The 13332-nt window shown below is 37.1% G+C and overlaps 1 long non-coding RNA gene and 1 pseudogene across 1 annotated transcript in view; both read left to right on the forward strand.

Annotated features, from left to right (window-relative positions):
• LOC112469266 overlaps positions 1 to 13332 on the forward strand; it is a 235465-nt gene that overhangs the window by 171183 nt on the left and 50950 nt on the right. The gene's annotated exons all lie outside the window — the stretch shown is intronic.
• Positions 10732 to 10847, forward strand: LOC112469410 (annotated as a pseudogene).

A 13332-nucleotide genomic window follows, 5' to 3' on the forward strand; every position in this document is an offset into this window, starting at 1 on the left:
TGTATATATATATATATGTATATATATATATATATATGTCAGTGGTAAGTGATGTTAGGGAAAATAGAGCACTATATGTGAATAGAGACTGGTAGTGGTTGTGGGGCAGTGGAGCTCTCTTATATGAGGTGGTGAGAAAAGTTTTCCTTTATAAGGTCACATTTGGACAGGATCCTTAAGAGAATGAGGTGGCAGGGCCTGCAGTGATCTGAGGGAAGAACAATCCAAGTGCAAGGAATTTGCAGCAGATGCAAAAGCCCTACGGTGGGAATATGCTATATTTTTTCAAGGTTTAGCAAAGATGCCAGTGGTTGGATCAGAGTGAGCAAGAAGAATAATGATGAAAGATGAACTTGGAGAAGCACAGTGGGTCGTGACAATAGCAGTCACAGAAAGACCTCTGGCTTTTCTCTGAGATGAGAAGCCACTGGAAGGTTTTGAGCAGAGGGGTGACATGATTTAATCCACTTTTTTGAAGCATCAGTCAACTGCTCTGTTAAAAAATGGCTGTAGGAAAGTAAGGACAGAAGCAGCACGATTAGTTAGAAAGCTACACTGACAATTCAGATCAGAGATGATGGTGACTTGAGTCAAGATGGTACTGATGGAGGTGGTGAGAAGTGGTTGGATCCTGGATAGATTCTGAAAGTAGGATCAACAGAATTTACTGATGGATTGAAATGTATTATAAGAAAAAGAGAGGTATTAGGGATGACTCCAATATTCTTGTGTTAGGCAACTGGAAGATTGGGCAAATAGATATTTGAATCTAGAGTTCAGGAGCAAAATTCAAGCTAGATCCATTGTATTGATATTATTTAAAGCTATCGGACTGGATGAGAACACACTTGGCTCAGGCTATCTGTTCTTAATCTTGGCTACACATTAGAATTACTGCAAGACCTTAAAATATGTGTAGGTGACTGGGCCCTGCCCATCCTAGACCAACTAGGTCATTACTCTAGAGAGCAGCTTCAATCACTTGGGAGTTTTTAAAAGCTCTCCAAGTCATTCTCATGTAAACCAGAGTTGAAAATCACTAATCTACAGAGTGAATGTAGATCGAGAAAGGAAGAGTCCTGTTTCCTGCTCCCCTACAGAGTTTAGAGATCAGAATTTGGAAGGAATCAGCAAAAGAGAATGAGTAGGAGCTGGCAGAGAGGTAAAGAAAGTGTTGTGTCCTAAAAATCAAATAAAGAAACTGTTTCAAGAAGGAGAGAGTGATAAACTGTATAAAATGCTACTCTTGGTTTACCATAGCTCTACTTTTTGAATAATGTCAATTAAGTTGAATCTTTCAGAGACTTTAGAAGTCATTTATCATGTCATGTTTGAGAAAACCAACTTAGAGTCATTGAGAGACCAACTGAAAGACTGACAGCTAGTTGGTTACTGATAGAGATTAAGGAATGGGAAGAGATCACTGGATTCCATAACATGGAGGCCACTGGTGACCTTTACAGAAGCATTTTGATGTGATAGAAGTGAAGCCTGATTCTATTGTTTTATAGATGATGGGGGGAGGAAACAGTGAATAAGAGTGCAAAGAAATTAAGTGAAAGCTGTTGGGGGAAAGTGGTGTCAAGGGAGAGTTTTTTTTTTTTTTTTAGAGTGTAGTTTTTTTTCTCATCTTTATTGAAATATAATAAAAAGTTAGTTGCTTGTATTTACATTATACAATTCAATGAGTTTTTTTTCCCAATTATAGTTGGCATACAATAATATACATTTCAGTTGTATAGCATAGTGATCAGAGATCCATATAACTCGCAAAGTGATCACCCCACTAAATCTAGTATCCTTCTTCCCTTTACATATTTATTACATTATTAACCATCTCCCCCATGCTACATTCTATATCTCCATGTCTATTCTGCAGCTATCCATTTGTACCTCTTAATCTCTTTGCTTTTTTTGTCCCCCATCCCCCTCCCATCTAGTATCTCTCTAAATATTCTCTGTATCTATGAGTTTATTTCTGCTTTTGCTATTGTTGTTGTTCATTTTGTTCTTTAGATTCCACATGTACGTGAAATCATGCGATATTTGTCTTTCTCTATCTGACCCATTTCATTCAGCGCAATACCATCTAGGCCCATCAAGGCAATATCTTTTTCCATCCCCTTCCTTTTAGTCTGTGTGTCTTTTAATCTGAAGTGAGTTTCTTGTAGGCAGTATACGTAGGGGTCTTGTTTTCTTATCCATTCAGCCACTCTATCTTTTGTTTGGAGCATTTCCATTTGAGATACTTGTTGATAGGAATGTAGTTATTACCATTCTTTATTCCTATTTTTGATACTTTTTTTTCTCTTAAAGAAGTCCCTCCAACATTTCCTGTAATACTGGCTTGGTGTTGATCAATTCTTTTAGCTTATTTTTGTCTGGGAAGCTCTTTATTCGTCCTTCTACGCTAAATGATGGCTTTGCTGGATAAAGTATTCTTGGTTGTAGATCCTGGGTTTTCATCACGTTGAATATTTTGTGCCATGCCCTTCTGTCCTGCATAGTTTCTTTTGAGAAATTGGCTGCCAGTCTTATGGGAGCTCCCTTGTAGGTCACTAACTGCTTTTCTTTTGCCGCTTTTAAGATTCTCTCTCTGTATTTAAGTTTTGGCATTTAAATTATGATATGTCTTAGTGTGGGTCTCTTTGGGTTCCTCTTTCTTGGGACTCTCTGAGCTTCCTGGGGTTTTATGTCTATTTCCTCCACCAGGTTAGGGAAGTTTTCAATCATTATTTCTTCAAATAGCTCTTCAACATCTTGTTTTCCTTCTGGTACCCCTATGACATGGATATTTTTACCTTTAATAATGTCCCCTAGGCTCCTTAAGTTATTACTATAGTCTTGCTTCTTTTTTCTTGCCATTCTGATTGGATATCCTTGGCTTTCCCATCCTCTATAAAGGTCATTTAATCCCCTTCTTTATTCACTTTGTTTATTCCATTTAATATACTTCTCATCTCAGATAATGTATTCTTCATTTCCGACTCTTTTATCATTTCCATTTCCATTTTTAAGTTTTTTTTTTTAAATCTCTTTGTTAAAGTTCTCACTGAATTCATCTGTACTTTCCATAAGTTAATTGAGTATCTTTATAACCAGTGTTTTGAACTCTGCATCTGTTAGATTGCTTGACTGGATCTCTGTTCTGTTCTCTCATATGGTTTCTGCTTGTTTGTCTTCCCATTTTGACTGCCTTTCCATGTCTGTTTCTATGTACTAAGCAAAGCTCTTAAGTCTCCCAGTCTTATTAGTACAGCTTTGTGTAGTAGGGATCCAGTGACACAGTCCTGAGAGGTGTTCAGCTGCAGGCCAAATTTAGCCCCAGCCTGTGCCCCTCTGGGGCCACCTATTAAGATTCAGCAAGGAACAGATGCTGTGCTTATAGTTGCCTCAGAAAGCCACACCAGAAACCAAGGCCAGCTGCCTCCAGTGTGAGTCTAGGCATTGCTCAGCAAAGGGAACATAACTGAATGTGGCTTGGGTGGGGCCACGAGTTGGGGGAGGCGGAGTTTCAGGGAACCTTCTGGGTAGAGCAACTTCTGTTATCCTGTTTGATGACATCACAGCTATGGCGCGGCACTATGTCCACACATTGGTAGTGGAGAGGGCTCAACAGGGAACAATGGATATCGCCAGCATTTCTGTATAGAGCAAGTCATGCCTTGGCCCTCGCTCCAACACCTTGGTGTCCCCCGGTAAGTCCCTGGTGCCCCCTGCATAGCCAAACCACTGCTGGTGCTCAGAGCGAGCAGGTCTGTTACTGCGAAAGTCCGCTTGTGGACATGGCCCATTAAGAAGCATCCACTGGCTATCACTGCCATTGCCGCAGCCTCCATCTCACTCAGCCGCTCGGGCCAGGGCAGCCTTGCATCCTCGCCCCATCCTACCTTCTGCCATTGCAGGGTTATTTCTTGGATTTCTCCCTAGTTGTATGGCTTGTTCATCTAGATCCCAGGTGATTTTCTTTGCTGTTTGCTCCTTGTTTCTGTGACAACTTTGATTTGGTCGCCAGAGGGATGAGCAGAGCCTCTATCATCTACAGCATTTTTTTTCTCTCCTTAAGGGAGAGTTTTTTAAGATGAGAGATAATTCAACATGTTTGAAGGTGGTAAGAAGGAGAAAAACAGATGATGCAGGAGAGAGAGGTGACAATTATAAGAGTAAAGTCCTTAAGAAGTCCTGGGGAGATGGGATCCAGGGCATAAGTAAAGGGATTGGCCTTAGATTGGTTCACCCTTTGTAGCAGCAAAGAAGGCGGAACACATGTATATATATGTGGATAAACTGGTGTATTTGGTAGTGGGAGTTATTTTATTCTCAATGTTAGAACTTTTGTACTTGGAGGTTTGGAACACACTAGATTAGTAAATTATATAAAGTCTTGAGAATATGGATGCTTGTAGCCTTGGGAGGCATACAAATAGTATGTCAGAGAAACAGATAGAAAGTAAAAAGGCACTATTTTAATATAATTTACTATTATGTAGATATTTAAAATCATGTTTGGAATAGTCAATAAATGGGAAGTGTTTTTAGAATACTGTTAAATGAAAAAAGCATTTTTCCCAAAGGTATAAATAGTATGCTCAAAAAAACACACACAAAAAAACAAAACAAAAAACGAAACAAAAAAAAAACCTTATTGTAGTTAAATGTAGAGAAAGACTAAAAAATATTACCTTCTGGATGGTGGGACTATAGATACCTTTTATTTTCTTCTTTGTGCTTTTCAATATATTATTAACTTTACATACTAATTATGTTTTTAGAAAAAGCATATTATATAAAGTAGAATATATTCAAAACAAAAATACAAAAAATAGAATGATTTTTTTACCATTTCAGAATTATTGTTCACAATGGAGGTATAAAATGATAGAATCTGACTCTACAAATTGAATTAAGATTTAGAATGAACTCACATCTCAGAGGAAATACACTCACAGATTCTGATTTGGCTTATTTATGGAAAATATTTGATGACTAAATTAGTTCCAACTTAGTGATCTTGCTTCTCAGAAAGGAACTATAATTAAATTTACTATTACTATTACTAGATTGTAATTGTGGATTGAAATTTTAAAAAATTTTGTTGATATAGAATGCTCAGTGTACTTGTTACCTTTGCCAACCAAGTATGTGTTTCTATGTCCTTCTACTTCTACGGTTTTGAGATCTTTATGAGATTCTCTCTCCTATCCTCATTTTAGTACAGATTATAGCTGTGCTTCTGGACTAAATGAGATGACCACAAAGAGGAGACTGAACTTCTCAATTTCATAAAATAGAGCTGGTACTGAACTGACCTCTCAAGTTAATGTCATTGTGATGTAGTAATCATTAAGTCTGGTTGTCAAATGTCACCACCTTCTGGCTTCCTGATGCTTGTGAGCAAAGAACAATTCTTCTGTCTGGGATATGATTTAATCGATTCTACGACAGAACCCGAACGAAGTACAAGAATGTGCCATAGAGAAGAGAAGTCTTAGTGGACTGTGAGAACAGAGAGGCCTTTGAAGAACTGACTGAAGAAAAAGTACTTTTAGGGATAAAACATGACTGTTTGGCTAGCCCAGAATAGAGAGAAAAAAGAATAATGTGACCTTCAATAAAATGAATTATGTTTTCCCTGTCCCTTCCATAAAATCAGAAAAGGTTATAGACCTGGTATCACAAATTGTAAAGTTACAGTCAGCAGTTGGTGCCATTGATCCTTCAAAGACGGCACCTGTAAATAAATCATAGACTGAAGGTCTAGAGACTGACTGTTGCCATCAAGGCAGCAGCATTTTACTGATGATATCAAACAGGACAGCAGGGCAACTCCAAAGTCTGAATTAAGAATCAGCATGGACTCCCAAGAAAGAAACGAGTTCCACTTTGGCTTTTCATCACAAAGGTAACTTAGAAAAATCAGCGTGAATTTAATGTTGGATACATAGATACTATGTAATATATTCTCATATATATGTACATATTATATAATATAGTTTTAGAGAATAATACAAAATATATTCTTATAGAATTCTGTAAATTTAGTGTAGTCTTGGCGATATTGCTATTACAGGATAAATATTACTTAGTGAATTAAAAGGAACTGGAGCAGTGAGCTCTGTATTTAGTGCAGTCATTAAAGCCGATCGTGGTATACTGCTGCCAACAGACCTCTCCACACCAGCAGGTGCCAGGCACGGAGAGCACCGCTCCCTCAGACATTGACCCCGTGTTAGGGAATACGCTGACGCATTGTGTTTACTCCAGGAATGAACAGGGAGGCTAATGCCCCACTCCTCGAGGAGCAGCCCACGTACCATAAAGGTTTTACAGCTGTCCAAGATAGACTTCAGGTTCATTCTTTCCCGATTCATTCACAGGGAGGGAGAAAGAAAGGGAGGGCATGGCAACAGTAGAGCAATGTTTAACTCAACAGATTCCAATGTCTTAGTGGTGAAGATGATCAAATCCCCCAACTCCCCACCCTGTTAGCTGCACAAACAGAAAATGTCAAGTGTGGGCACCCTGCCAGATGTTCAAGCCAGCAGCTGAACTGAAACAGACCTGCCCTAGGAAGGGAGGGAGAGAAATATGGCCAAGGAAACCTAAGAAGGAAGAAATGGCAAACTATCCCGATAACTTTGCTACTGACCCATCTAAGTGTTTGTTAAGGTGAAAATTAAAATATATCTGAAATGTTGTTATTACTATTATTATAGTTAGCTAAAGTAATAATTGTTATGTGTCATATACCACGTTAGGCATTTATGTGCACTTTCTCTACTGTTCTTCCTATCCTATCAGCTAGCTTCTATTATTATCTCCATTTTATAGGAGAAGAAACTGAGATTGAATAATTTACTATTTAGTGGAAGAGTCTGAATTTGAAGATAGGACTTTAGATGTGATTGAAACTTGAGATATATGTATCAAGAATGATGAAACAATGTGCACATTAAAGTTGCTTTAAGTTATAGATCCGCAGGATAAAAATAAGTCCATCTTTTGGCTACCATGCACTTTAAAAAATATATTAAAAATTTTCCTATAAAGTAGATATTAATTTCTCTATTTTAAGGTAGAGTCAGGAATTAAACTTAGGTTTGCCTGAATCCAAAGCCTCCCTGTTTCCAAAACACCTTACTGGGAGGAAAGGGAAATGGAAAGGAACACCCATTTTCAGTGAAAATGGTGAGGTGATGCATGCCATAGAAGGGCCAATTTCACAGATGTTCTAATCTCATTTTAAGCTGTAGTTTCAACTTCCTCTCATGAGAAATACTACTTGATTTGAAGTTCAAGCTGCTAATAAACAATAAAAATCTTAAGATATGTAGAATAGGAAAAATGCAAAACCTACTTTGAATTTGTAATTTGTTTTAGTTTACAAAGCACTTTTTTAAACTCCATGATGATTCTGCCAGTCCACTTTTATAAATTTTTAGTCTCCATTTTTTTTTATAATGAGAAAGCCATACTAATCTATAAATATTTATTACATTGTGGTTACGGTATAGCCGCCCCTACTGTGTGTGCATCGGGGACTTTAACAGGCATTATCTTGTTGGCCCTTTACAACAACGCAGTGAAGTAGGCAGCTTTTTTTGATCAATGAGGAAATTGAGCTTTAGAATGGTTCAGTGGTTTGCCCAAGGGCACAAAGCTAATAACTGAAAAAGCCAGAATTTATCAAGCTTGGCCAGTGTCCTTTCTCCTACATTATACCAGTTTTCCCCTCAAGGGTCAAAGCAAGAAAGCTGGATAATCAGCCCCTAGGTAATAGAAAGTTGGCTGGAAAATATGAAGCACTTAGAGAAAATGTTTCTCTTTACCCACTTTTACACATACCGTCATGAGATGCTTATGTTCTGAAACACGCATCATTAGGTGGTTTCCTTGTTATGTGAACATCATAGAGTGCACTTACACAATTTTAGATGGTATAGCATACTATACACCTAGGGTATATGGTATAGCCTATTGCTCCTAGGTTACAAACCTGTATAACTTGTTACTGTACTGAATACTGTAGGCATTTTTAACACAATGATGTGTTTATATATCTAAACATAAAGGTACAGTAAGAATATGGTATGAAAGATAAAAAATGGTATAGAGCACCTGTATAGGGCACTTATCACAAATGAAGCTTGAAGGAAGATGCTCTGGGTAAGTCAGTGAGTGAGTGGTGAATGAATCTAAAGGCCTAGGACATTGCTGTACACTACCATAGACTTTATAAATACTGTACATGCAGCTTACACTAAATTTATAAAACAACATGAGATCAAATTAAACACAAGAGAATGGCATACTGTTTTACAGCAAACTTTTTTTTAATAAGTAGAAATACACTCTAAAATAATGATAAAAAGTGTAGTATAGTAAATACATAAATCATTAACAGTTGTTTATCGTTATCAAGTATTATGTATTGAAATAATTGTATGTGCTATACTTATATATGAATGGTAGTATAGTAGGTTTGTTTATACCAGCATCACCAAAAATGTGTGAGTTGTGCCGTAATGTCACTAGGTGATAGGCATTTTTCAGCTCTATTATAATGTTATGAAACCACTGTTGTATATGTGGTCCATTGTTGACCAAAACCTTGTTTTGTGGTACATGACTATATTGAAGGCAGAGAGCAAATGACTTATTCATGTTGGCTCTTTCAACAAATTCTTATTTTAATATTGAAAAAAAAATTTTTTTTTAGTTTTCAATTTTTTGGTCCTAATTATTGGTTTCCCTGGAGACATGTTTTTATAACAAAAGGTGGAAGAAATATGACAAATTAGAAAAGAGAGGGAGAATAAAAACAAGAATGAGAAATGAAAAACAGGAGAATACAGCCAAAGAAGCAACTGAATCAACAATGAAGAGACTAGAGAAAGTAATTACCATTTACACAGGCATTCCTCAGAGATATTGCAGATTTAATTCCAGACCACTACAATAAAGTGAGTATCACAATAAAGAGAATTATAATCTTTTTGCTGATGGAGAGTCTTGCCTTCAATTTGTGAAAACGCAACATCTAGGAAGTGTAATAAAACGAGTATGCCTCTCTTTTGCACAAGGAAAAAACCTGAGCACATAGAGATGAGAGAACTTATCCCATCAATGAAATACAGGTGAGAATTCTCTTGGGCCTTCTCCTTAATTATCCTAAACCTAGCTTCAAAACAAGATTCCAAGTTTCCAGAATCTAGATGTGCGTTTGAGAATAAGACATAAATTTCAATTAACTTTCGCTGTCCTTGTCCCTTTCCGAAGGCGTACATGACCAGTCTACCTTGCTGTTCCCATTCCCTATAGCTGGAAATGCCTTTGTGTAGGTTCAGTGCCATTCCAGATGCTTGAAACAGTCAGGATTTTAATAAAAGCAAATAATAGGGCACTTCAATCAATGGGTTCACATTGCATTGTCACCAGTTTTTCCAGCATTTGCTGTCATTTCTGGATATTAAAACCAAGCCCCTCCCCTATTCCTCAATTTCTAGTCCCCTAATTGACCCTGGACTTCCCAAAAATAACACCAGTGCATAGCAAGTTTATTCTCGTTGCGGTATGGGAAAGCATTATCTTGAGAGAGTCTTAGTGTCTCAGAGTGGAGAGGGCAAAATTGGGATATTTATGACATTTTGCGGTCTAGTTTAATGTAGGTCTTTTAATCTCAGGGCTTGATTACAGCTGAGTAAGGGCCATAATACAAGTCTAGAACTGGAAAACACAGTAAGGCAAGGATTTTGAGGCTGACGATTCAAAACATAGTTAGGTTGATAATACAATACCAAGATTATATATAATATAATATAATATAACAGATATAATATATAATAATATAATATAATATATAATGTGTTATATATATAATACCAAGATATACACTACTATTAGACCTGTAACTTCTCATCCTGAGAAGAAGCAAACGATAATTTGGACGCATTCCAAACCCAGTGTAGGAGTACCTGTCTGAAGTCCATTTGAAGATATTGAAAAGGACCCCCAGGATAGGGCTTTTATGCATGTTCTACCTTTACAGTTTTACCAGGATTATGCTAGTGACAGATGAGACATGCACTAGAGTCACCCTCAGACATTTTAGTAAAATTTTCTCATCAATGTTCATTGAGTTTAGTGGCCAATTTGTCCTTGCATTGGTAGGTAATTTCATGAAGGCTCCTGCAAGTTTCCATTTGAGGTTTTCCAGTACTTTTAAGCAGTCATTCTTAGAGTGGCTGCTTAGATTATCCTCATGCCGTTTATATCTGGATTTCTTCAGGTACATTTTTCTGATTTTGGACCCAACGACTGGCATTTTGTAAAAGCCTTTTAAATGCTGCTCAAGTTTTAATCTCTCAGGTTATCATTAGGGCTAGGATCTTAGTAAGTGCTGTTATCTGGCATAATGAGAGGGAGAAAATAGAATTTTATATGAGGTAAGCCTACTTGCTAAGAAGAAGCAGACTATACAGCATGAGTAACCATCAAATTTAAAGAAGACCCTAAAACCAAGTTGGCATACATCTCCACTGGTTTTACTGGTATGATTATTCAGCAGATGGGTAGGCTTTTGCCACCGGGTCAAGAAGTTGAGTTTGAATGCCATGAGCTGTCCAGACTTCTCATGCACAAAAAGATAGAAAGGTGGATGTGGTTCCATAGTGTAGGGGTTAGCACGCTGCTTTACATGCAGAAGGTCCTTGGTTCATGTCCCAGTCCATGGTCTATAGCCATGCCATCCTGAACAAGCCCAATGTCTGATCTTGGAAGCTAAGCAGGGTTAGGCCTGGTTAGTACTTGGATGGGAGACCACCTAGGAAGACCAGGTGTTGTAGGTCTTATAAATATAATTATTTATATTATTATATAAATAATAAATAAATAAATAAGATAGAAAGGTTTATGATGATTAGATAAGCCCAGAGTGGAAGACTGTTGGAGAGCAGATAAATAGACCTGTTGTGTTTACATTTCCAGAGAAGAGGTTTGGTTCCTGAGAACTTGATTAAATCATACAGTGGAGTAGCAATTAGAAAAGTTGAGAACGCATTGCGCTGGGTCAGTGAGACTGACATGTCCTTTTCATTGTCTCTGGCCTAGTAAAGTTTTGATGGCCTGTAGTTGGTTAGGAGAAAGGGGCTGACTTTGTTGGGGTAAATCATATTCTAGAGCAGGGCATAACTTTTACTTTTTCTGTAAAGGACCAGATAGTGAATATACTTTATGGGGAATACAGTCTGTGTCACAACTATTCAATTCAGTTGTTGTAGTGTTAAAGTAACGATAAATAATATAGAAATGAATGGGTGTGATTGTGTTCCAAAGACATTTTATTTGCAAAGATAGGCAGATTTAGTTAATGGCTGTAATTTGCTGTTCCTGTCCTACATAGTGAAATTACATTGTACCTTCTTTTTGGAAATATGCCTTTGTTGAGCTAAAATAGTAAGTAGATAGTCTCAGAGTTTACCTCATTTTAGAACACCACGAGAGGTCCTGGTTAAGGATATATGAAAAGTAGCAGATGCCTCGGTAAACCCCTGGGGCATAACAATCCAGACCTATTGTTGATTTTCCTTAGAGAAGGCAAACAACTATTGACTATCTTGACCTAAAAGGACATTAAAGAAAGCAGAACGCATGTCTACAACTGTATAATATGTGGTCTTAGGAGACACCTAACAAAATAGTATTGAGGTTTAGTACTACAGGGAATCCCTGAATGACTATTTTATTTATGGCCCTAAAGGTCTAATATATCTATATCCTTGCCTGTTGGGGTTTCCACTTGGAAGGACAGTAGTGTTACAAAGACCAGGATAATGTATGATGAGTCCTTTCTTATTAGACTTTCTATAATCTATAATCAGTCTTCAGTTTTTCATTTAAGAAAATTTTGTGCAAATTTGGAGAAAAAAATGTGTTAAGACAAATCTTGGGTCATGACAGTGAGAAGGACTTGACTGGATTTTGATGGACCTCCAATATTGTCAAGTGCCAGATTCCTGAAAATATCACCAAAACAACTTGCAAATAAGATAAAAGTGAGGTTTTTTTCTGATCCAATAAGGAGATGACTACCTTCACAGAGTTTTAGTAGTATCTCAGAAAGTGGGAAGGAAAAATTAGAATATTTATGAGTATTTGGAAAGTGGTTTAAGGAGGGTGGGTCTTATAATAGGAGGATTTGATTAGGATTAGATAAAAATTTTGACATAAGAGTTTAGGACTGGTAGACATAGGAAGATGAGGATTTTGAGATGAGAGGATTCAAAGAATCTTATGAAGTAAATTATCATTTGATACTATCTATTGTAGAGATGAACAAATGATCTTCACTTAAGTAATATAGTTGCTTGGAATGTTTATCTTCCTGGGCAAAATGTTCCTGGAATAGTAATGTCATTCTGATGAAGACAGTGGATTAGTAAAGTCATGTTAATGTAATCCTTGAGTTGTGTGGGTGTAGATGGCTTCCGTTTTCACTTTTTATGGCTGAATTCCTGGTTTGGTTTCCTGTCTGATATCATGGTCTTTAAAGGATTCGGGTGCTGTCAGGCTGCTAAACTCTATCCTACTTTTTTTCCATTCCTTGCTCTTTGCTCTCCATGGTTTTCCACAGCACCACATTTCTCAGCTTTCACCTGGCCCTGTCTGTAATCCATTTATTTGCTGTAATTTTATATGTTCTTTTTTGCTGCATTTTCTTGACTTTGACTGACTACAAAAGTTCTGTCAAAACCTCTGCCTTTAACCTTCTTCCAAATTCCCCAGCATGGTAAAATGGACTTGAATCTGAACTGTGTTACTTACCAGCTGCAATACATTTACCCTATGCCTCATTTTTTTCCTTTTTTTTTTTTCTGACCATAGTGGGACCTTCCATGATTTTCTGACTCACCCTAGTAGGTCTGTCTGATCTCTGACTCATGGCTATCTCACACTTGGTCAGTCTTGTGCAGACAGAGATTCTATGCAGAAACTAATGTTGTGAGCAAAAATCTAAACTTTAGAAAAACCAGTCTTGATTTGAAATATATTAGAATTGATACTGTTTTTTGCAAATAAATCCTCACAGTTCTTATATCTAAGTACCAGATCTGCCATTATCTATCTGTGTGACCTTGAACCAGTCACTGTTTTCTCTCTAAATCTCACTTAATTCCTCAGTTTTAAAATTTTAATTGCAATTTTGACCTGACAGGAGGATGTTGCTATAATTCAGGTAAGAGACAATGAATGGTGGTAGGGAGATAGAGATAGAACCTGAGAATCAGCATTTTAAACAGGTTTCTAGGGTAATTTTTATGCTAGCTGAAGCTT

The sequence above is a fragment of the Pteropus alecto genome, unplaced genomic scaffold, assembly GCF_000325575.1.
Source record: "Pteropus alecto unplaced genomic scaffold, ASM32557v1 scaffold146, whole genome shotgun sequence".
Taxonomy (NCBI): domain Eukaryota; kingdom Metazoa; phylum Chordata; class Mammalia; order Chiroptera; family Pteropodidae; genus Pteropus; species Pteropus alecto.